Source organism: Bombyx mori, chromosome 8 (assembly GCF_030269925.1).
Source record: "Bombyx mori chromosome 8, ASM3026992v2".
NCBI classification, from domain to species: Eukaryota; Metazoa; Arthropoda; class Insecta; order Lepidoptera; family Bombycidae; genus Bombyx; species Bombyx mori.
In genome coordinates this window covers 7,462,819-7,486,963 of record NC_085114.1, presented here as the reverse complement: position 1 = coordinate 7,486,963, position 24,145 = coordinate 7,462,819, and the positions used below count along the sequence as shown (strand labels likewise).

General features: G+C 40.3%; 2 protein-coding genes across 3 annotated transcripts in view; both read right to left on the bottom strand.

The window, feature by feature from the left end:
- The window catches only part of UGT39C1 (UDP-glycosyltransferase UGT39C1), a 155,754-nt gene extending 147,353 nt beyond the window's left edge, over positions 1-8,401 (bottom strand). Inside the window, exon 1 of one of the 2 annotated variants that reach the window (XM_062669533.1) lies at positions 7,335-8,401. The gene's annotated coding sequence lies outside the window, so the exon portion shown is untranslated. The remainder of the gene's footprint in view (positions 1-7,334) is intronic. The other variant, XM_062669534.1, reaches the window with a different exon arrangement.
- LOC101747091 (serine/arginine repetitive matrix protein 1) overlaps positions 1-24,145 on the bottom strand; it is a 177,580-nt gene that overhangs the window by 141,790 nt on the left and 11,645 nt on the right. The window lies entirely within an intron of this gene.

Here is a 24,145-nt window from a genome sequence, read left to right as displayed (position 1 = left end):
GCAATGTATTTCTTCGCAATGAATTCTAACGACGAATTGTATGTTTTGACCTTGTCTGGTTTCATTTTGACGACAGTACAAAAAAATACACGTATTATCATAATTCATAAGAGATGCCGTGACTGTTAGTCGCAGAGAGCAAGACGTGTCGAGAAAAAAAAAAGAAGTTTTGTTTTTAAATTGGTTCCTATTTTTATTCTATGCTACCGCGAAAGTAAATAACATATTAAATACTAATTCACTACATACTACTACTATGTAACTAGTTCCAAATTCTAATGAACCTAATATGATAGTATAATTACTTTGGGCAGAATTAGGCTAGACAATAGCACCCAACAATACCCAGGGGCCACGTCATGCCTTCATAACAGCATTCACCGCTTTCCTTGAATTAAAAATTTTGAAACTTTCCAAATTGATTTGTCAGACTTCCCCAAATTTTATTAGTTTGACTTGAATAGATTAATAAAATTAATTTCCGTTTGACCTTAACATCATATACAAAAACATTGTATTCCAAAAGCCGTTGTCATTCATTACCAAGATACGGCTGTTCTACAATTTAATTCATTTTTTAAATTATAATTAAGTGCTATTCTTCACGGTATCAATCATTCGTACAAAATGTGACTAATTATTATTTTTATAAATTTAATCATTAAGCTAGCACTGTTTTATGATTTCTAAGGAAACAAAATTTTGATTTGACGGCGTAATAGTTCGTGTCTTCGACTACTGAGTTGAGGATCTTGGGGTCAATTAATAAATCCGACAAATGTTCATTTAAAAACCAAGTTAGGTTGCACTTTCTCGGAGTGTTTTATATAGTTTTATATAATTAAATTTATATAAAAATGTTTAGCAAACGAAGAATCGTAGTTTGAGGACAGATGACGATGTATTATTTGTTCCCAGATTACGTATTGATTTTATAAAATACAAAACATTGTATGGAACTCAAATACGAATATCTAAAGGAGCCCAAAAAAAATTTAAAAGTTCGGAAGATTATAGAAAAACTAATATGCAAGAAAATATGTAAAGTACAGTTTAATAACTACAAAAACGCTAACAATTTCATGCAAAGCTATAGAAATTTGTTATTCTTGTGATCATGTTCATGTGTACCTTAGGCACACATTACAGTTGGGTAAAACATCTTCGAGAACGAGGCCAGTAGAAGAATACAGCTGGGCTGGGCGGCCTTTGGGAAATTACGTCGAGTACTTTCATCGTAGGGTCTAAAGACGAAAGTTTTCGCTCTGTGAGTCCTATATGTCTTGAAATACGAAGCCAAAGTCGCTCAGTGAGCTATGGAGAGGTCTATGCTTGGAGTTTCTCTGAAGGATAGAATCTGGAACGAGGTGGTCTGACAGAAAACCAAAGTTATCGAACATAGCATAGCGAATTAGGGAGCGAAAGTGCCAATGGGCTGGCCATATCAGCGGGATAACCAATAACTGTTGAGCTACACATATTCTTGAAGGGAGACCGCGAATTGGCAAACCTAGTGCAGGATGCGTGAACATGACGATAATCATGCTCAGGATATTAGTCCTTGGTAAAATGGTAGTAGCTACACTTGTGGTCTTACAATACATCCTAGAACTACTACCAGTCATTGAGAACGACTTCACAATCCATAGTGGTTGGCGGTTGGAATCATTAATGTCTGGTCTCTTTCGCTTTCGTTGTAATAATAAACGTAACAAATAATGTAAAAAAACTGTTATTAGCACGTCTATATTTTTATTACCACAAGCTTCCTTCATAATACATTTCATTAGCGTCTGTGCGTCAAATTTTTCACATTTTTCATCCAAGGCTTTATTATGATGCGCATAAATTTAAATGTCAACTGATTTGTAATTGCAGAATTGCACGATCAAATAATAACTAGGGTGTTAGCGGTATCTACAGTCTGATATGGCCAAAACGAATTTTAAAACGTTTTGCATAGATTTACATAAATTTTGAACAAAAACTTAGGGTCTGCCAGTTTTTGTTAGGTAAAAGATATCACTTTAAAAGGTATCAGGAAAACTCATAACCAAGTTTTATACATCTAATAATAGGAAGCTTAAAAAATTAATGTTCCAAGCAATTTGTTCCAAAAATCAATAATGATTTCCACGTTCAGGGTACCCCCTTTCTCGAACACCTAAATCGGCAGAAATCGTCATTACGTGACAGTCACAAAATGTAACACAAATGATATAAGTAATTATTCAACCTGCGGGGACAACAGATTTCTTTGAATCCGGGGTGCCTCCAGCTGTCTTCGCTTCAGATTACAGGTATACCTGGTATATTTTACCGGTGGTAGGACCTCTTGAGTCCACACGGGTAGGTACCACCACCCTGCCTATTTCTGCCGTGAAGCAGTAATGCGTTTCGGTTTGAAGGGTGGGGCAGCCGTTGTAACTATACTGAGATCTTAGAACTGATATCTCAAGGTGGGTGGCGCATTTACGTTGTAAGTGTCTATGGGCTCCAGTAACCACTTAACACATAACTTAAAGTGGGCTGCGAGCTCGTCCACCCATCAAAGCAATAAAAAAATATCCTAATACCTAACTGTGCCACCAGCCTTAAACAGTTTACCGAATCGATTATCAAGAAGTTAACGAACAGCCTTCCCGTATACAGTCGTGACTCACTTGACCTCGATCGTCAGAAATGGAAACTCGATATACAAGTCGATACTTTCTTCACAAATATTAAATTTAAATCTGAAAAAAACCTGCAAGCATTCAAAAAGCGATTTTATTTTCGGTAGCGCAAAGATAGCTTTTCTTTCAATCGAATTACTACTGAAATTGTCGATAAAAAAAATCAGAAATATCTTTGGCAAGGAACACACGCTTTTTCTTGTAGTTTGTTGACTTAATTCCTATATTGTATCTGAAGCCGGGCTTTAAGATAAAGAAACCCTTATTAGGTTTGGCAATGAAGAGGTGAAATACCGCAATGACTTTAATTCACATTAACTACGTACTTTTTCAATTGTTAGACAACAAAATATTTTATTATAGTCGCATCTCCTTTAATTTGACGTTCTAGTTCTAAAATAAAATAAAAATATTATAAAGTGGAAAAATTTACGAGATTAAGCGACACAAAAATGTGTCTATCTCTCTAAGTTTGAATATTATTTTAGGCTTGTTTTTTTTTCGTCATATTTCGTTTGTCGATGGTCTAATTACGCAGTTGATTTACTGCCAAGAATTCAACATTAAATTATCAATCAATCCCGCCAATAAGCAGAAGTTATGACCTCAATGTATTGTCAGTGTATTTACCCACATGCACACTTTAGTGTCAGTACGAAATAACTTTTCTATAACTTAAATACAAATTTTTATTTGTTTCTATATTTACGTTTGATTGAGAATAACATAATCCAATACAATGGATCACTTTCTTATAACCTTTTTCAGAGCTATACCAAGCAAGGTCTAAAGAAATCTATGTGGTACCACAACTTACATACCTAACATTACCCTTGCCCATACCGTAGCTTGCGTTAACATGCAGATTTACATAAACCCAGGTACGTAAACATTGCGATCCACAATGTTACCCACAGTCTTTATAACATTATTTTTTAAACAAACACTAAAATAAAGTTAACATTACAAAAAAAACTTCTAACAAACATGGATACTCATTAAATGTAATCATACAGTAACACCGAACGCCGATTATGCCGTGACAAAACATTTAATAACACAAATTACTTATTCCGAGACCGTGTAAGGTACAGCTAAGCACACAATTCTTATAAAATTTATTCGAGCGTGCTTCTCATTACAACATTACAAACGATACAATGTGCTCGTAAATTTGTACGTCACAAGGAGTTTTAGAAGTAATTTACCTTAAAAAATATATAGAGGATATAGAGGAAGAGGTAGACCTAAGATGAAATGAATGGATTGCGTGAAAGACGATATGGGTAAGAGGGGAGTGAGCGAAGAAATGGTATGTGATAGAAGAGTATGGAAGGAGAAAACATGTTACGCTAACTCCAAGGTGACTGGGAGAAGCGCAGGATAATGATGATGATGATGATGATTACCTTAAAAAAGATTTATTCTCAGAACTAAAACTAATAAAGTATATTAATTTTGAACGTAATAGAATCGGAGAAATACAATTTGTATAATTTTAGCGCGGTTTTTATGACAAAAGCTGATACAAACATGGGAAATATAGATGAAAGTACTGTAGTAGTTCGTAGTTACGAACCGTAAACTATCATAAACAATCCCCAGACGTCTACTGCTGGATATAATATCAGATAACTTTTTTTTAATGCTTAGATAGGTTAGGTTGGGATGGGACCTTGAGATATGAATTCTAAGGCCTCAGTTTTTAAAGTACAACGGCTGACCCACCCTTCAAACCGAAACGCGTTACTTCTTCACGGCAGAAATAGGCAAGGTGATGGTACCTACCCGTCACAAGACGTCTTAGCTTCAGCAAATACGTAACTTATATTAAAACCACATAATAATACCAGTAAACGATACTTTCGTAATCAATAAACAAGTGTATTGTATGAAATGGTTGGTCCAGCCGTGTCCCTAATACGTAGCCTTTAAGTGCAGAACATCAGTGCACCGATAACTCCGATTGCGTAACAACAGCTGAAATATTTAAGCCTTTATAAAGACAAGAGGTGTACAGGAAAATTACTATTAAAACTATGCTTAACGGAACTATTGCCTCACAATACATGGTAAGTTGTTTGAATATACTTAAAACAGTAGCAGTTCATCAGTGTAGAATAATATACGTAAACAAACGTGCGGAGTCACTCCTCTCGTGGTAATATAACCCACTTTAATTCATCAAATGAACCAAACTCAAAAGAAAACAGTCAGGCATCATTCGACGGACGGAATTTATCACCTTCGTGAACTGTTCACTTAGATCGTTTTGAGAACGAGCTAGAATTTAAATGTAACATTTATCGCCGCGTTTTTAACAAGAAATTCTTTGACTAGAACTGTCTTCAATAAAAACCAAAATTAAATATAGGCTTCTTATAGAAATCCTTATTATGTATGATAACAAAATCGGGGACACTATTCCAAAAAACACACTGTTTCTCGTGGTTTAGAATTTAAAAACTATTAAACAAATAGAACTTTTGGAAATGAAAATGTTTTTAATATGGATTAAAATATCTCATGTTATGATATTGATTTTTTTTTAAATTTAATCAACATTATTTTAATCAATAAACAATAAATTTTCATTAGTAAAATTCAGAAGCACCTACTACTTGCTTAACCGCTTCTTAATTATTAAGTATGCATGCAAATATTTGAAACCGCTTAAAAGCGAACATGTAACGCGTATTGTTTACTAAATCTATTATCTAAGTTAAAGAACTTGTTGCATAAGAAACGTTATCGAATAGGATCCTCGTGTAATACGCAATGTTAATTAAAGATTCAATTGTCTAATGAACCGTGAAGGCCTGCCGTCCACTAACAATTCGCTGTAAAAAAAGCACAAGAACTGGGAACGAAATGAGTTGACGAAAACTATAAATAAAATGAATACATTCAAACTTAATTAGTTTCGTTGAAAAAAATATTCAGAAACCTTGAACTACGCCGACCTCAGCGTTCGATGTTTTTTATTATTTAAAATCAAATTTTTATTATTTCATGTGCAAGTCAATAATGATGTCATCAAAATTTAATTGAATTGAGTATTTAAGAATAAACTGTCATGTTCATCAATTTAAAAACAACGAGCATATTAAATTATGTTTAAACCCAATGAAAAAACCCGGGTCTGGATCTGGGTCTGCGGAGGGACTTCGGTTCCCTCTGTATTTTGTACCGCATGGGGAGTGCTCTGAGAAATTGTTCGAGATGATACCAACGTCTCGTTTTTACCATCGCACCGCCTGCCACCGGAGTAGAGTTCATCCATACTACCTGGAGCCACTGCGGTCATCCACAGTGCGTTTCCAGAGACGTTTTTTGCCACGTACCATCCGGCTATGGAATGAGCTCCCCTCCACGGTGTTTCCCGAGCGCTATGACATGTCCTTCTATAAACGAGGCTTGTGGAGAGTATTAAGCGGTAGGCAGCGGCTTGGCTCTGCCCTTGGCATTGCTGAAGTCCATGGGCGACGGTAACCACTCACCATCAGGTGGGCCGTATGCTCGTCTGCTTACAAAGGCAATAAAAAAGAAATTAATATCATTTTCATGATAAATAAAAATATATTAGGAACTCTTAGTTTAAAATATAAAAGCTCATTACTCAATCATTTTAATATATTTTCAATTAAACCAATACACTAGTCGCGTTATAAAACAAGAAGTTTGAATATTATTTGATAAATTAATAAATAACTTCTGATTGCGTATGTATTTTTTATGATTTACTGAATTAAAAAACATTATTTTTATTATTCAAAAACACGTTAAGCTATATTTGAAAATAACGAAAAATGCTCAACCATATTTGATTCATATAAGTCATCTCGATACAGGTTTTTTACGATTAAAATCCTTACAAAATAAAGCTTGGATCTAAACATGAGTATTCTAATTTTTTACGCATTAAAATTTACAGTAACTTGGCATTTACCTTACTGGTATTATATCAAGTAGTAAACCAAATGACACTTTAATCTGATAAAACAACATTCTTATGTGGACAATGCAGTAACAAATTCAACAGTAATCCACATGTCAATGTAAAATAAATTTTATTGTTCATAAACTTGAATTACCTGTCAAATTGAGATTAGTAATTGAATTGAATTTGCACATCAGTCAATGTCTTGAGATGCGATCAGATACAAATCGGGTCCAATTACAACATTCAATCGATTTACGAAATCCCGCCAAACCTGTCGATGCCGTATTCTATAAATTATTCATGAACTGACAATCGCACAATAGGTTTTGCAGAAACTTTTTACGAACAACGAAACGAAAAAAAAAAAAAAAAAAACATTAAAACCTCGGCGTTTTTAACCAAATCCAACCGTCTTGATTGACTTGCAACGATTACTGGTAACGAAAGATATACATTTAAATAAATTGAGCTGTTTAAATGAGTGACTGCAGTAATTTAATCTGCATAATGTCCCTCAATAGTGGCGGGTAGGTACCACCGCCCAGCTAATTTCTGCCGTGAAGCAGTAATGCGTTTCTGTTTGAAGGGTGGGGCAGCTGTTGTAACTATACTGAGATCTTAGAACTTATATCTCAAGGTGGGTGGCGCATTTACGTTGTAGATGTCCATGGGCTCCAGTAACCACTTAACACCAGGTGGGCTGTGAGCTAGACCACCCATCTCATTCCGATAGAGGCACCCGTCACGTGCGGACGTGCTCATCGTCCACTCGATCGCCCGGTCTTTGTTCGCCCGGCTTTTGTTAGCCCGGCCATTGTTCGCGCGGCCTGTGTTTGTGGTACATCTGCCGACTAAGTGCTCTTTCTGGAAGTTTTTATTTGTTTTGTTTCCTTTTGTTGTTTCTGTGTTCGTGGTACATCTGCCGACAAATTGGTTTCCTGCAAGTATTTATTTGTTTTGTTTCTTTTCGTAATTTCTGTTTTGTTGTGCTTTTTCTTTGTCCTGTAGTAATCGCGCCGCATTGCCACCTGTGTTCAATAGAACCGCTCAGGTCCGAGAAGTTGGGGCCTCGCCGCAAGGCGAGTGTTTTCAAGACCCGGGGCCGCCCCACCTGGGTACTCAGCGATCATGGACGCTGTATTCGCGGAATTCCTCCGACTTCGCCACCCACAGCTCGCCTCGGAGTTTTTGGCCTTCAAGGCCAATCACACTGCGAGCCCTCTCGAGGACTCCGCCGCGCTCGCTGCTCCTGCGTCGCCTGTACCTGCGTGCAGAGCTTCTGCATTGAGCACCGCAGCCTCTGTCGTGCCTGCCGCTTCCGTGTCGCCTATACTGGCGAGAAAAGCTGCTGCGTCGTCCGCCGTGACCATCGTTTCAGCTGAGCGATCATCCGCGGCCTCCGTCGCGCCCTCTAAAACACCTACACTTGCTCGTAGGTCGCCTGCACCCGCCTCCTCGTGCTCCGACTCTGACTCGGACATGGAGGTCGACCTCGCCCCCGCCTCATCGACGGATGGATTCACCCTGGTACAGAAGGGTAAGAAGCGTGCCGCGGAGTCTCGAGCTCCCGCGGCCGCTAAAATTAGCAAAGCCGTGAACGCGTCGCGCCCCCGCCCTCAGACTCCCGTTGCGCCCCCAGCCCGTGCCACTCCGTCGCCGCGTCCGGTGGCACAAAATAAAACCCAGACCCCTCCCCCGGTTATCCTTCAGGAGAAGGCAGCTTGGGATCGAGTTTGCCTGGCCCTTAAGGCCAAAAATATAAATTTCACGAATGCCCGTAACCTCGCGAACGGCATTCAAATTAAGGTTCAAACACCCGACGACCATAGGGCCCTCTCTTCCTACCTCCGTAAGGAGCGTATAAGTTTCCATACGTATACGCTCCAGGAGGAGCGCGAACTCCGCGTTGTAATACGCGGAATCCCTAAAGAGTTAGATGTAGAGCTCGTAAAAGCCGACCTGTTAGAACAAGGCCTACCAGTGAATTCTGTGCACCGTATGCACACCGGTCGCGGTAGGGAGCCATATAATATGGTTCTAGTCGCTCTCCAGCCTACCCCCGAGGGTAAGAAAATCTTTAACACACAGACCGTCTGTAGGCTCTCTGGTATCGCTGTCGAAGCCCCCCATAAAAAAGGCACTCCTAGCCAGTGCCATAACTGTCAATTGTACGGGCACTCTTCCCGTAACTGTCACGCGCGCCCCCGATGTGTTAAGTGTTTGGGCGATCACGCCACGGCCCTCTGCGCTCGCGACCAAAAAACCGCGACGGAACCGCCTAGCTGCGTCCTGTGTCGAACACAGGGTCACCCCGCGAATTACCGTGGTTGCCCCCGAGCCCCTAAAATAAATCGCCGCGTCGCCCGCCAAAACCGCCTCCGAGCTTCCGGCCCAGACATCAAAGCCTCGGCACCCTCTGCGTCGCAGGCTAAGCCAGCGTTCGTTCCGGCGGCGGTGCCCAGTGTCTCGGCCTGGGCAAAACCGCTGCCGTACACGAACACGGCTACAACTCCCTCCTCCGCGATTCGTCCCGCCCCCGCGACTCGTCCCTCTCCCGCGACTTGCCCTCCGACCGCGTCCGACAATCTCGCTTTAGCGATCGACTTCTTTCAGTCGATCAACTTTGAGCGCGTTAACGCTTTGGGCGACGCCATTCGCGCTGCCTCCACTGCACAACACTTTATCGCCGTTGTGCAGGAATACGCCGACGTATACGCGTCATTAAATACGTACGTCCTCCCCTCACTCCGCCGGTAATCAATGGCGTATATAAGTAGAATAAAGCCCCTATCCGTAACGATAGGATTTTTTAACGCTTACGGTCTCGCAAATCAACGTGATCAGGTTTCTGACTTTTTGCGTGACCACCAAATTGATATCTTTTTAGTGCAGGAGACCCTACTTAAGCCCGCGCGCCGTGACCCTAAAATCGCGAACTATAACATGGTCAGGAACGACAGGCTCTCTGCCCGTGGTGGTGGTACCGTCATTTACTATAGAAGAGCCCTGCATTGCGTCCCGCTCGATCCTCCCGCGCTCGCTAATATCGAAGCATCAGTGTGCCGAATCTCACTGACGGGACACGCGCCGATCGTTATCGCGTCCGTTTATCTTCCACCGGATAAGATCGTTCTAAGCAGTGATATCGAGGCGCTGCTCGGTATGGGGAGCTCTGTCATTCTGGCGGGCGACCTAAATTGTAAACACATCAGGTGGAACTCACACACCACAACCCCGAATGGCAGGCGGCTTGACGCGTTAGTCGATGATCTCGCCTTCGATATCGTCGCTCCGCTAACCCCGACTCACTACCCGCTAAATATCGCGCATCGCCCGGATATACTCGACATAGCGTTATTAAAAAACGTAACTCTGCGCTTACACTCGATCGAAGTAGTTTCAGAGTTAGATTCAGACCACCGTCCCGTCGTTATGAAGCTCGGTCGCGCTCCCGATTCCGTTCCCGTCACGAGGACTGTGGTGGATTGGCACACGCTGGGCATCAGCCTGGCTGAATCTGATCCACCATCGCTTCCGTTTAGTCCGGACTCTATCCCGTCTCCTCAGGATACCGCTGAAGCCATAGACATCGTAACGTCACACATCACCTCGACATTAGATAGGTCATCGAAGCAAGTTGTAGCGGAGGACTTCCTTCACCGCTTCAAATTGCCCGACGATATTAGGGAACTCCTTAGAGCTAAGAACGCCTCGATCCGTGCGTACGATAGGTATCCTACCGCGGAAAATCGTATTCGAATGCGTGCCCTACAACGCGACGTAAAGTCTCGCATCACCGAAGTCCGAGATGCCAGATGGTCTGATTTCTTAGAAGGACTCGCGCCCTCTCAAAGGTCTTACTACCGCTTAGCTCGTACTCTCAAATCGGATACGGTAGTAACTATGCCCCCCCTCGTAGGCCCCTCAGGCCGACTCGCGGCGTTCGATGATGACGAAAAAGCAGAGCTGCTGGCCGATACATTGCAAACCCAGTGCACGCCCAGCACTCAATCCGTGGACCCTGTTCATGTAGAATTAGTAGACAGTGAGGTAGAACGCAGAGCCTCCTTGCCACCCTCTGATGCGTTACCACCCGTCACCCCGATGGAAGTTAAAGACTTGATCAAAGACCTACGTCCTCGCAAGGCTCCCGGTTCCGACGGTATATCCAACCGCGTTATTAAACTTCTACCCGTCCAACTCATCGTGATGTTGGCATCTATTTTCAATGCCGCTATGGCGAACTGTATCTTTCCCGCGGTGTGGAAAGAAGCGGACGTTATCGGCATACATAAACCCGGTAAACCAAAAAATCATCCGACGAGCTACCGCCCGATTAGCCTCCTCATGTCTCTAGGCAAACTGTATGAGCGTCTGCTCTACAAACGCCTCAGAGACTTCGTCTCATCCAAGGGCATTCTTATCGATGAACAATTCGGATTCCGTACAAATCACTCATGCGTTCAACAGGTGCACCGGCTCACGGAGCACATTCTTGTGGGGCTTAATCGACCAAAACCGTTATACACGGGAGCTCTCTTCTTCGACGTCGCAAAAGCGTTCGACAAAGTCTGGCACAATGGTTTGATTTTCAAACTATTCAACATGGGCGTGCCGGATAGTCTCGTGCTCATCATACGGGACTTCTTGTCGAACCGCTCTTTTCGATATCGAGTCGAGGGAACCCGCTCCTCCCCACGACCTCTCATGGCTGGAGTCCCGCAAGGCTCTGTCCTCTCACCCCTCCTATTTAGCTTATTCGTCAACGATATTCCCCGGTCGCCGCCGACCCATTTAGCTTTATTCGCCGACGACACGACTGTTTACTATTCTAGTAGAAATAAGTCCCTAATCGCGAAGAAGCTTCAGAGCGCAGCCCTAGCCCTAGGACAGTGGTTCCGAAAATGGCGCATAGACATCAACCCAGCGAAAAGTACTGCGGTGCTATTTCAGAGGGGAAGCTCCACACGGATTTCCTCCCGGATTAGGAGGAGGAATCTCACACCCCCGATTACTCTCTTTAGACAACCCATACCCTGGGCCAGGAAGGTCAAGTACCTGGGCGTTACCCTGGATGCATCGATGACATTCCGCCCGCATATAAAATCAGTCCGTGACCGTGCCGCGTTTATTCTCGGTAGACTCTACCCCATGATCTGTAAGCGGAGTAAAATGTCCCTTCGGAACAAGGTGACACTTTACAAAACTTGCATAAGGCCCGTCATGACTTACGCGAGTGTGGTGTTCGCTCACGCGGCCCGCACACAAATAGACACCCTCCAATCCCTACAATCCCGCTTTTGCAGGTTAGCTGTCGGGGCTCCGTGGTTCGTGAGGAACATTGACCTACACGACGACCTGGTCCTCGAATCAATTCGGAAATACATGAAGTCAGCGTCGGAACGATACTTCGATAAGGCTATGCGTCATGATAATCGCCTTATCGTTGCCGCCGCTGACTACTCCCCGAATCCTGATCATGCAGGAGCCAGTCACCGTCGACGCCCTAGACACGTCCTTACGGATCCATCAGATCCAATAACCTTTGCATTAGATGCCTTCAGCTCTAATACTAGGGGCAGGCTTAGGGACCCCGGTAACCGTACTCGTCGAACTCGACAAAGAGGTCGACGTGCAACCTAACCCATGCATCAGCCCGCTGAGTTTCTCGCCGGATCTTCTCAGCGGGTCGCGATTCCGATCCGGTAGTAGATTCATTCGCGAAACAATTGCTCTTGAGTTGTTAGGTCTCCTTCGGAGGCGCTCGGGCAGTTGTTAGCAAATCCCACCCCTCTTGGCTGAGCCTTTGCTCGCCCACCTGTCCTGGTGAAACTGGAAAGGCCTTCGGGCCACCAGTAAACTTTCAATCATAAAAAAAAAAAAAAAAAACCACCCATCTAAGCAATATTTTTTTTAAAAAAAAACGTGGTTATTTGTTACCTGTTTAATTACTTAATTATAAATCGATGTCGCAAGTCAATCGTTTTAAGGTGCGTCCTATAAAACTTGATGAAGAAGCAACCAATAAACATAATAAAGGTGGAAATCGTTTGGGTAATACTATGTATAAAACTTTATATGAACATAATTAAATTCGAACATCTTCGAGCCTAATGAAATCACGAAGTAAGAAAACCAAGTTTTTTTTATTGCTTAGATGGGTGAACGAGCTCACGGCCCACGTGATATTAAGTAGTCACCGAAGCTCATAATTATCATCAACGTAAAGGCTACCACCCACCTAGAAACATGAGTTCTGTGTTCTTTTGTAGTACAACGGCTGCTCTATTCTTTAAACCGAAACGCATTAATGCTCCACGGGAGAAATAGTCAGGGTGGTGGTACTACCAGCGCGGGCGCACAAGATACCATCACATCTTGGTGGAAGGGTGGGGTAGCCGTTGTAACAATACGGAAACCTTAGAACTTATATCTGAAGGTGGGTGGCGCATTTACGTTGTAGATGTCTATTGGCTCCAGTAACCACTTGACACCAGGTGGGCTGTGAGCTCGTCCACCCACCTAAGCAAAAAAAAAAACATAGAATGTCAATTATATTTCCTTTTGCGTGACATTATTTATCATTTTATAAAAGGGAAGCACCGTGGCTCTTACCACAATAAAATTATGGTAAAAGTCACCAGAAATTAGATGTATAGAGAAATACAAATGCTCAAATGGATTAAGCCGTCGGTAGCTTAAACTTATGTTTATTACTAAGTAATTACGCAGCTAGCATACGTACAACATACGTACGGGAATTACTATGAGAAAGAGAACGTGCAAAGCTTACGGATTAGCGTAATTATTAGGGAAATTGAGAACCTGCCTGGATAGATACCACAATGGCATCACGGCAATTTTTGCAACAGAGTAGTTGAAATTTGAATTCCGAAACCATCCTTGAGGCATGAGGGCGAAGTCTCGGTAGTATTTTATAACAGCTGTTCCATCTTTCAAATGTGGAAGGAGCCACTGCTTCGGCATAACTATGAGCACGACGTGATGCCGCATTGGTGGCTTTCAAGCGCCCAACGACAGTAAAAAATGAAAATTTGATAGGCAGCGGCTTGGCTCTGCCCTTGGCATTGCTTAAGTCCATGGGCGACGGTAACCACTCACCATCAGTTGGGCCGTATGCTCGTCTGCCAAGAGCAATAAATTATGCAGATTTAATTTCAAGTTTTTTACTATCAAAAAAAATTAGTTTGGATTATGTATACGACTCACAAAAACCGAAGAAAAGACTGTAACATTAAACATATATAAATATATTGTAGTAATCTACAGAAATAAAATGAAGCATACCATGTGAACGTACCAATACCCACACACATATAACCTTATACATAAATTATATAGATTCGAAGGTCTACTTTTCACATCACCTGCAAATTTAGCCTAAGGAACTCAACCTTCAATCAACGGCTTAAATCAATTCTGTGTATTTGCTGCCCTTGTTTTAACTGGTTATTATTAGCATATTTTCAAGTCTCTACTAATTACGAAACTTGCGTGCGTATGTCCTTTGTCTTACGCGTCTCAAGTAAAAGCCTAAAGCATCTCGCTTTAGCAATTGCATCATCGTTATGTAAGTTTTGACAGGCTAGGTCGTGTCGTTTCTATTTAAGAAAAAAACATCCAGCGTTAGAAGAACTATGTTTTTCTTATATGCAGATCACAAATTTGTGTATCTAAATGTCTTGTTAAGTGGTTGGCCTACGCATACAAATGCGTGGGAAAAACATTTAGAGTAACTAGTTCGACACTTTGTCTTAAAGAGATCTACATCAGATAAATATTAATACGCTGAACATGATTTCTTAATTACATATTTATGTATGTTATGTTTCCACGATATGAGTATGTGACAAAAAACGTAAGGCGACTTTTTATATACATAAAATGGTTTTGTTTGTAAATCAAGTATTTATTTGAAAACTTCACAGAAAGTATACTTTTTTTTTTAAAGGTCCTATTTAATAATGTATAATAAGTATATCGCCATCTTAAATATGATTTGAAATTTTTGCAATACTTTGGAGATACTTAAGGCCTTATGAAATATATTACATCTACTCATTCATACTATTCTCTATTCTGAACAGATATTACATATATTTATAGAAATACATCATTATATAATAAGTAGCAAGTGTATTTAGGAGTTAATATTCATCAGATGACCGACGGTATATGCGAATACATGTTTATTTTTTACTGTCGGATGTATTTAAATTTTAAAATGAAACATTTAAACAAATTTTCACATTCACAGAATAAGAACGAGGCATCCATTGAATGAAAATGAGACATAAATTTATTGGCTCAAACGAATAACATTAAGAATAGCGTCTTTATAAAACAAAACCAAGACCAGTAGCACGCGGTTCGCACATAAATAAAACCCGAATTCATGATAGACCATTTAAATGCACTTACATGTCCTTGCGTGTGACCGTAATAAATGTATATTTCTGTGCAATCAATTTATGTATATATGTTACCGGCAATCTGTATAATACGGTATTCTATACAACATCTAGGCAATGTATAGAATACCTAAAACTTTAAGGTAATGTATGAAATATTTTTCGTTTTATTTTATTTACTTTGCCAAGGCGTTCTATACAATACCGAATGCGCTGCCGGCAATATGTGTAAAAGAACTGATTACTTAATTTTTAACTGATTACTTATGAGTAAATTAGATTATATTAGTTAAGCCAGAAGAATTTTAATTTTCTTTTACGCATTGCCGGTAAACCATCAGGTACTCTATAAAATACCTAGGAATTGTATACATTACCTATAATCTAATATATAAAATTCTCGTGTCACAATGTTCGTTCCCATACTCCTCCGAAACCGCTTGACCGATTCTCATGAATTTTTTTACGCATATTCAGTAAGCCTGAGAATCGGCTACTATCTATTTTTCAAATCCCTAAGTGATTAGGGTTGTCCACCCCTAACATATTTTTTTTTTATTTGGACATTTTTTTTTTGTTATAACGAGGTATTATGTGGTTAAATGGGGTTTTGTTATTTTTATTATATATTCCCTCATCGTTCACAGCACTACATACCTCTTTCACTCGTTTACCACATCCTTACACACTTACAATAAGTTTTTTTTTCTACACTAGAAATTCCCTAGAAATCTTATATATGGCAAAACAACGTTTGCCGGGTCAGCTAGTAATATATAATATTCATAGTATCTCATACGTTACCTTAACGTTTTAGGTATTCTATACATTACCTAGGTATTGTATAGAATACCTGAATTATACAGATTTCCGGTAACATATACAATATATGTCTAACGTAAGATTTACGATGCTAAGTGCGCGAGTAAACACAAAACCTCATATTTATTATCGGGCCATTACGTTAGTTGAATATTTGCGTGATTCCATCATATAACTGACATTTGTGTTTCGTTTTCACAAATATTGGATATCATGAAAAATGTTTTACGGTTTAAACTCGAATTATTTCAATTCAAGTTTTGTCTTTTTGTGGTTACGAAAGACTTCTAATAAATGAAATTTATTAATTAAACAATTTCCAATTACCGATTAAATTATATGTATAAAAATTTCAACGGCATTGATAAACTTGTTTGAAGAAGTGCTCAAAGTATATTTATGTAACATTCATTACTTGCCTGACCATGTGTGACTGACTTTTTACCTTTATCAGAAAATAACGCATTGTGACATTTGCTAAATTTATAAAATATAATAATTCATTGCAGTCACTCGCACTCTAGCTATATTGTCCATATTGAAAAAAATGTAATAATCCTTTAAACAAAAATCTTCCCTGAATAATCAACAGTTAATGTACAAAGTACCAACTCGATTGAATAAAGTTCGCTCGAACGCATATAATACGAACAAATTCACAATTTACTCAACTTCAACTACAATTATAGAGATTAAACTGCAATGATATAAACCACTGCTATGCTAAACGCGTTATTAACAGAGTATTAATTTACATAAATTGTAGACCATGATATGATGATAGTAATTCATCACGATTATAAAAACATACCATTCGTGGAACTGAGAAAGTGTTATCTATACTAATATTATAAAGATGAAGAGTTTCTTTGTTTGTTTGAACGCGCTAATCTAAGGAACTACTGGTCCATTTATTGAGGAAGGCTATAGGCTATATAACATCACGGTAAGACCAATACAAGTGGAGGACCAATAAAGAATGTTTCAAAATAGGGGTTTAAATAGGTCCTTAGTATTATTTTATAATTCAAAATTTTTTTGCACTTTCTACGTAAATGAAGTGGGAGGTAAAATTTAGCGTTATGCCAAAGTAACTATTCCACGCGGACGGAGTCGCGGGCAAAAGCTAGTAGTAACTATAATAAATAAAACTAACTTATCAACTCATTTTATAATCAGTTATTATGTGTGTTGTGATTGAATAATATCGTTTTATTTTGTTTTCAAGCGTTTTATCGATTATGTTTCTTCGCAGCTTAGGCCTCGATCGGCAGTAGGTCGTCACTCTCACTCATGGACATCGGCTATACCAAATAAAGGACCAGCCCGCTACCTACAACAAGCCGTACCGAAACATAACCATGAATGGCATAACGAATAATGCATAAAACCACAGAGTCAACCATACAAAAAGTATTCTCAAGTTTGGGAGCCAAAAATAATGACATTGCATCTGCCGTGAAAATATAGTCTTTTATTTATAATGATATTGATGAAAAGTAATGAAAATTGAGTGCATAATTTAAATAAATCAATGAAGCAAAAGGGTCGTTTGACGTGAAAACTCTCAAACGGCGAGAAATCGCCAAACACATATAAGAATACATACAACTATAATATTTTTAAGACAGTTAAAAAGAACACAAACTTCTAAGGTTCCCATCGTATGTAAATAAAATGTGTGTGTTCGTGAAGATCTTTACGTTATTACTATCGAATTGTCCTTAACTAATTTTTAGTATTCAAAAGATGTTGGAATAGCAGACCTTCGCATATGTCACGAAAAGTTTTAGAGGCTCCAAAAGGCCAAGGTTTACTAAAACCTTGGATGCTTGTATTCGCATGACTTTAGGCAGATTATTGCCTTATTAAATAAATACATAAAAAAAGACTCCATAAACATCTTGAGAAAATTATTTAAATTCAGAAGAAGAAAGAAGAGAAGAGAGAAGAGAAAGAGAAGAAGAATTCAGAAACTAGTGATTTGAGAGTCAAAGATATTAGAAATGCATATGCATGTATTTATTTGTATGTATGTATTTAGTTAACAAAACATTTTAAATTTGGCGCCACTCTAAAAAAAGCATTGTGAGTGAGTTATCTAATACTAACAATTTTAAATACGGACTAATATTATCAAAAGTACGTACTACTTTAAGATTCATATCACTCAGCTTTTGTTGGACAATCCTAGTCGTGTTAGCAGCGAAACGTGCTTTGAATAACGAGATAATGCGAATTAACCGCGGTTCAATGTCGTCAGTAGACGTGAAGGTTGCCAATAAAAAAATTCAACCTAAAATTAGGTATATGCGGGTCAAGAAAACATTATGTTACATAAGTTTGCTTTCGAAGTCAGACAATCTTGCGACCTATTCGATGATGACCGTAGTCACCCGCTACCCAGGATTTCTTTTGAACTTCGTATAATTTAAAAAAGTAAATATTTGTCCATTCCATAAGGTTGTGGCAAGGACGATCCCTGTGGTCTATCGATGTCAGTAAAAAGTCAGTGTTAAAATCAAAATACATATTAAATTTTATTAGTTCAATACAACAAAAACTACGGAGCTCCACGATTTTACAACTCAGATGCTAATGTCAGGGATAGTTTGGAAATTGAAATTGTGTCACATAAAAAAACAAGTTTTCTTTAAACCAGTGCAACGCTGTCACTGCAGGTATATATGCAATAGAAAATACAATTGTTGATCTCTGCGTCTATTATTAATGCTGGTAACTTATTATTTATTCGTAGCTGGTAACCCACCGAAAACAATCAGATTCACGATTTTTGATCTCGCTCAAGTTCATTCACGTGTTCAAACCTTCTGAACATATTTATATGTACAAATTTATAACAACATTAGCTGACCCGGCAAACATTGTTTTGCCATATATAAGATTTCTAGGGAATTTCTAGTGTAGAAAAAAAAACTTATTACACTTATTGTAAGTGTGTAAGGATGTGGTAAATGAGTGAAAGAGGTATGTAGTGCTGTGAACGATGAGGGGATATATAATAAAAATAACAAAACCTCATTCAACCACATAATACCTCATTATAACAAAAAGAAAAAGTCCAAATAAAAAAAAATATGTTAGGGGTGGACAACCCTGGTGCGATCAATGGTCCTATACGGGGCGCCCGTGTGGGGCCAGTCCCTGGCCGTGGGGGTAGCGAAGCTGCTGCAACGGCCGCAACGCACCATCGCGGTCAGGGTCATCCGTGGTTATCGCACCATCTCTTTCGAGGCGGCGTGTGTACTGGCTGGGACGCCGCCTTGGGTCCTGGAGGCGGAGGCGCTCGCTGCTGACTATCAGTGGCGGGCTGACCTTCGTGTACGGGGCGTGGCGCGTCCCAGCCCCAGTGTGGTCAGAGCGCGGAGGGCCCAATCTCGGCGGTCCGTACTGGAGTCATGGTCTAGACGGCTGGCCGATCCTTCGGCTGGTCGTAGGACCGTCGAGGCGATTCGCCCGGTTCTTGTGAACTGGGTGAATCGTGACAGAGGACGCCTCACTTTCCGGCTCACGCAGGTGCTCACTGGGCATGGTTGCTTCGGTGAGTTCCTGCACCGGATCGGAGCCGAGCCGACGGCAGAGTGCCACCATTGTGGTTGCGACTTGGACACGGCGGAGCACACGCTCGTCGCCTGCCCCGCATGGGAGGGGTGGCGCCGTGTCCTCGTCGCAAAAATAGGAAACGACTTGTCGTTGCCGAGTGTTGTGGCATCGATGCTCGGCGACGACGAGTCGTGGAAGGCGATGCTCGACTTCTGCGAGTGCACCATCTCGCAGAAGGAGGCGGCGGGGCGCGTGAGAGACGCACAGGCCCGCCGCCGTCGAGCGGGGGCCAGGGAGGCGGATATCGCCCAAGCCCTGGCCCTCTAAGTGTTTCGGGTCCCCTCACATGTCGGCCTGGGGACCGGCGAAGGGGGCCTAAGAAGACGACGTGTAAGCTGCTCTGCACGCGTTTTATGCATGAGCATCCGGGTGATGGAAGGCCGGCTATCCTCAACCCACGCTGGTTCTGACCCAGCGGGGTATTCCGTAGGATAGACCATTCTAACCGGCGCCATCTAGGCGGGCTTCGGATAGCCTGCCGACCGAGAGGGCTGGTGGTCGTGACGCCGACGACCGCCAGTCCGGCGTCCCGAGGGGGAGGGTGATGGGAGAGATGTGCTCCGCACTAAACGCTTCACTTTCCCCCCTTTGCCTTTTCATGAGTTTTGTCTCATGCGAGGTTTGGACGTTGGTTGTTGAGAGACAGGAGGTTTTAGTCGGTTCGACTCCGACATGCCCCGCCCTCCATCCCCAGTGAAGGGCGGAAGTCCGGCGATTTCCTCCTGACAAAAAAAAAAAAAAAAAAAAAAAAAAGGGGTGGACAACCCTAATCACTTAGGAGTATGAAAAATAGATAGTAGCCGATTCTCAGGCTTACTGAATATGCATAAAAAATTTCATGAGAATCGGTCAAGCGGTTTCGGAGGAGTATGGGAACGAACATTGTGACACGAGAATTTTATATATTAGATTCAGTGAATAAATTCTGCTTTTACGATAGATATTGCGCTCAAATTCGCAATATAAAAAACGAATTCATTAATTTTAGCAAAGCTATCATCGATTCGTGTGCGCTTGAGTAGTTGAGCAGCAAAAACCACAAGCCTTGCTCGCGGTCATCTGATGACTATATTTTGTTGTAAACTATGATTATATTATGAAGTTATTTTAATGGTTAGACAATTTCCTTCCACATTTTCCTTTATGGTTAAGTCCAGAGAAAATCGCCAAAATTAGGACTATCGATTGGAGGCGGTAAACGCTACATCTCTGGTGTGAACCGACTAAAATCCCCTGTGAATCAGGAACCTGCATCCGAGCATCAGATACGACAGAACTTACCCGATTCTGGCTGGAGGCAAAGTGATGCGTTTGGCAGACGCACAGAGTAGTTAAGTCTTATTTAATTATTTGGTTTCAATGTACAAATTCGTAGTTAGCTCGAACGTCAATAATATTAAATGCTCTAGTTTCACTGTATTATTTTATATCATACATGTGAAAATGAATCACTAAGATTCACAACAACAGATCAAAGATTCATCTACACAACCAAAAATTACTAGTGCTCTCTTATTTTTTTCCATATCTAATCGTTGGTAGCATAAAGGGCTATTCCAACAATGCGCAAACGGGCACGTGAGCTCACGGGGCTGAACCTGAGAGATTACCTGAAGTCCATGAGCGACGGCAACCACTCACCATCAGGTGGTACGGCCTACCTCGGTGGTGGTGCTCGTCTGCCTACAAGTGCAATAAAAAAAAAAACTTGCTAACACTAGCCCTAGCAAGAGCAGTGCTTCACTGAATCTACCATCGGATCGTAATCGCGACCCACTAAAAAGACCCGGCGAAAAACTCAGTGTCTATGTTGCTTGAACTCGAGTTTGACGTGAACGGTGACCGGTACTTGGAGAGTCTAAAAGTACCGGGCGTGGATTGGAAGGATTCACTTATAATATAAATAATTATTATAATTATAATATATATTATATTATTAAATATATTTATATTATATATATTTATACAAGTACTAAGGACGACGACGCGACGGCTTTGCGTTGCCCTGTTATCTCGGTCGGACACATGTGCTTTCATCAACAAATACACTTTATCTTCAAAATTTCGGGGACAAATTCTGGCAACTATTTTACTAGTTTTGTCTTGAAGCTGGATCGCGCTAATGTCTTTTGATAAGTTCAAAAATGTTTAAATAGGAATTCAAAACAAAGAAGACTTGTTGACACAGGAAATTTTAATACCTATTTAAGTCGCGTGATACTCATCGTATAAGTAAACATGTTTTTAATTAATTGCATCGTTGCAATCATCACTTCCCGCATTAAGTATTCACATCACTAGGCTATTATTAACATATCTTCATTAAGTATATACAAGATTAATCCGGTAAAAAATCAAGTTTCCTTGTACGTAGTATGTTTCTTACTTTTAATGCAAGCATACTGATTGGAAAATGTAACTGGTTGCAATTGAAATATTCGCATTGAATATAATACCTATGTTTATAAAAATATAATTGAAATACAGTAATTTTATTCATACCATGTTGAGATATTAATTGCCACATAAAATAAAGTTTGTGTATTACTAATTAGAGAAATATTTATTAAAAATTTTTTTTTATTGCCTTTGTAGGCAGACGGGCATACGGCCCACCTGATGGTGAGTGGTTACCGTCGCCCATGGACTTCAGCAATGCCAGGGGCAGAGCCAAGCCGCTGCCTACCGCTTAATACTCTCCATAAGCCTCGTTTGAAGAAGGACATGTCATAGCGCTCGGGAAACACCGTGGAGGGGAGCTCATTCCATAGCCGGATGGTACGTGGCAAAAAAGATCTCTGGAAACGCACTGTGGATGACCGCAGTGGATCCAGGTAGTATGGATGAACTCTACTCCGGTGGCGGGCGGTGCGATGGTAAAAACGAGATGCTGGTATCATCTCGAACAATTCCTCAGAGCACTCCCCATGGAACATACGGTACAAAATACAGAGGGAACCGAAGTCCCTCCGCAGACCCAGAGGCTCCAAACGATCCGAGAGAATGGGATTAGAAATTAGTTTTTTAGCTAGTAGTTTAGGGATTACATTATAATTTAGTCCGTAAAGGTAATAAAGGGTTTGGTAGTAAATTTTTTTTATCGCAAATACGATAAATTGCGAAGGGCGGGGCGAATTGCGGATAATGAATCTCCACTCAATAAATTCCTCCGTGAAAATAACGTCCGGGATCACTTCTAAGGTCACAACACCTCCTTAACTACGTCTAATAGAATCGATACAACGCTATAAGTTTACGGGTTTTGAAGCATCAGTATATTTCTATTGATAAATGCCTTCGAAGATAAACGAAACTACGGCCCGTGTTTTTTTTGCCCACGTGACGAATTATCTTATCTTTATTAGACTCACCGACTTCCTCGTGTTAAAGATTTATCGAAGCCTATAGACAAAAGAATAATGAAGCTTCCAGGTCCATTGAAATGAAGACTTAAAATCTAATCACACGACAGTTTCGCGCCTAAAATAGGTAGATTGATTACAACAAACTTGCAAAGAGTCACCTTTTATTAAAAAACGTGATTAATTAATTTTAGCTTTGTTGTTTTTTTTCTTTCCGAAGTGCTTAAAACTTTGTGTTACTTTCATTAATAAATACCTTAAAAAATTTCAACTTGTGTGGCGGCATTTCAGCAGATAAAACATAATTTCTCGGGAGCCGAAACAAAAAAGGAACGTCTGTGGAAACAGACAAACATAAAAACGGCAGTCTCTGCGACTTTTTTCAATTTAAAATCTTCATATTTAAGTGTGTGTGTTTTTCTATAATGCGAGTTCGTGCTAAGCACTGATATTAAACAAACAACATTAAACGTAAAAAGCGTGCTGAACCGAATTCTACGAGTTTGTTGTCATCGCTTAAAATAATTTTGGGGTATCATCACATTAGTTTGTCGTTATTCGGCATGTGAAGGTCGTCGTGATGATGATGTACGTATTTTGAACTAAGTTATGATTAATCGATTATGCATTATCGATAATTTTGATAAATGACACAATGGCATAATTAAAAAAAATTAATGCTTCACATAAGCCGTTCAATATAAAAAAGGTTTATAGCTAAAACATACGTGTCCGGTCAAAGGAAACCCGTGATGAATAAAGTTCCTTGTTTAAAATAATGTAAATTGCATCCTTGAGCGAAATGTTTTGATTAATATTTTAGGTAACACATTCATTTATTAAAATTTATTTTGTATTGTACAATATTGACTAATAAAAGCTAAATATATGTTCTAAATAAAATAGTTTATATACGATCCGCACATAATGTTCTCCTAATCGAATTTCGAAACATTTATTTTGTTTTTTCTGAACCGACGAATCGACCAATATAAACAAACAGAAGACCTAAGTCATCACGAAGTGAACATCGCCATCCATCTTGAGATATGAGTTCGATACCTCTCACCCTTCAAACCCAAACGCGCAGTAACTATTGGATAAAACAAGCAAAAATGTTTTACCTCTTTCTGTGGGCTCACAAAAAATATTCGCTCCTGGCCGTTCGTAGTAATTACGCAAATTCATAAATTGTGCGCGTTCGGTTTTTATTACACAATTGCATTTCTTCATCGTGGAACTAGTTCGTGTAGTACCTACTTGCGGAACGCCGATATCGTCGCATCA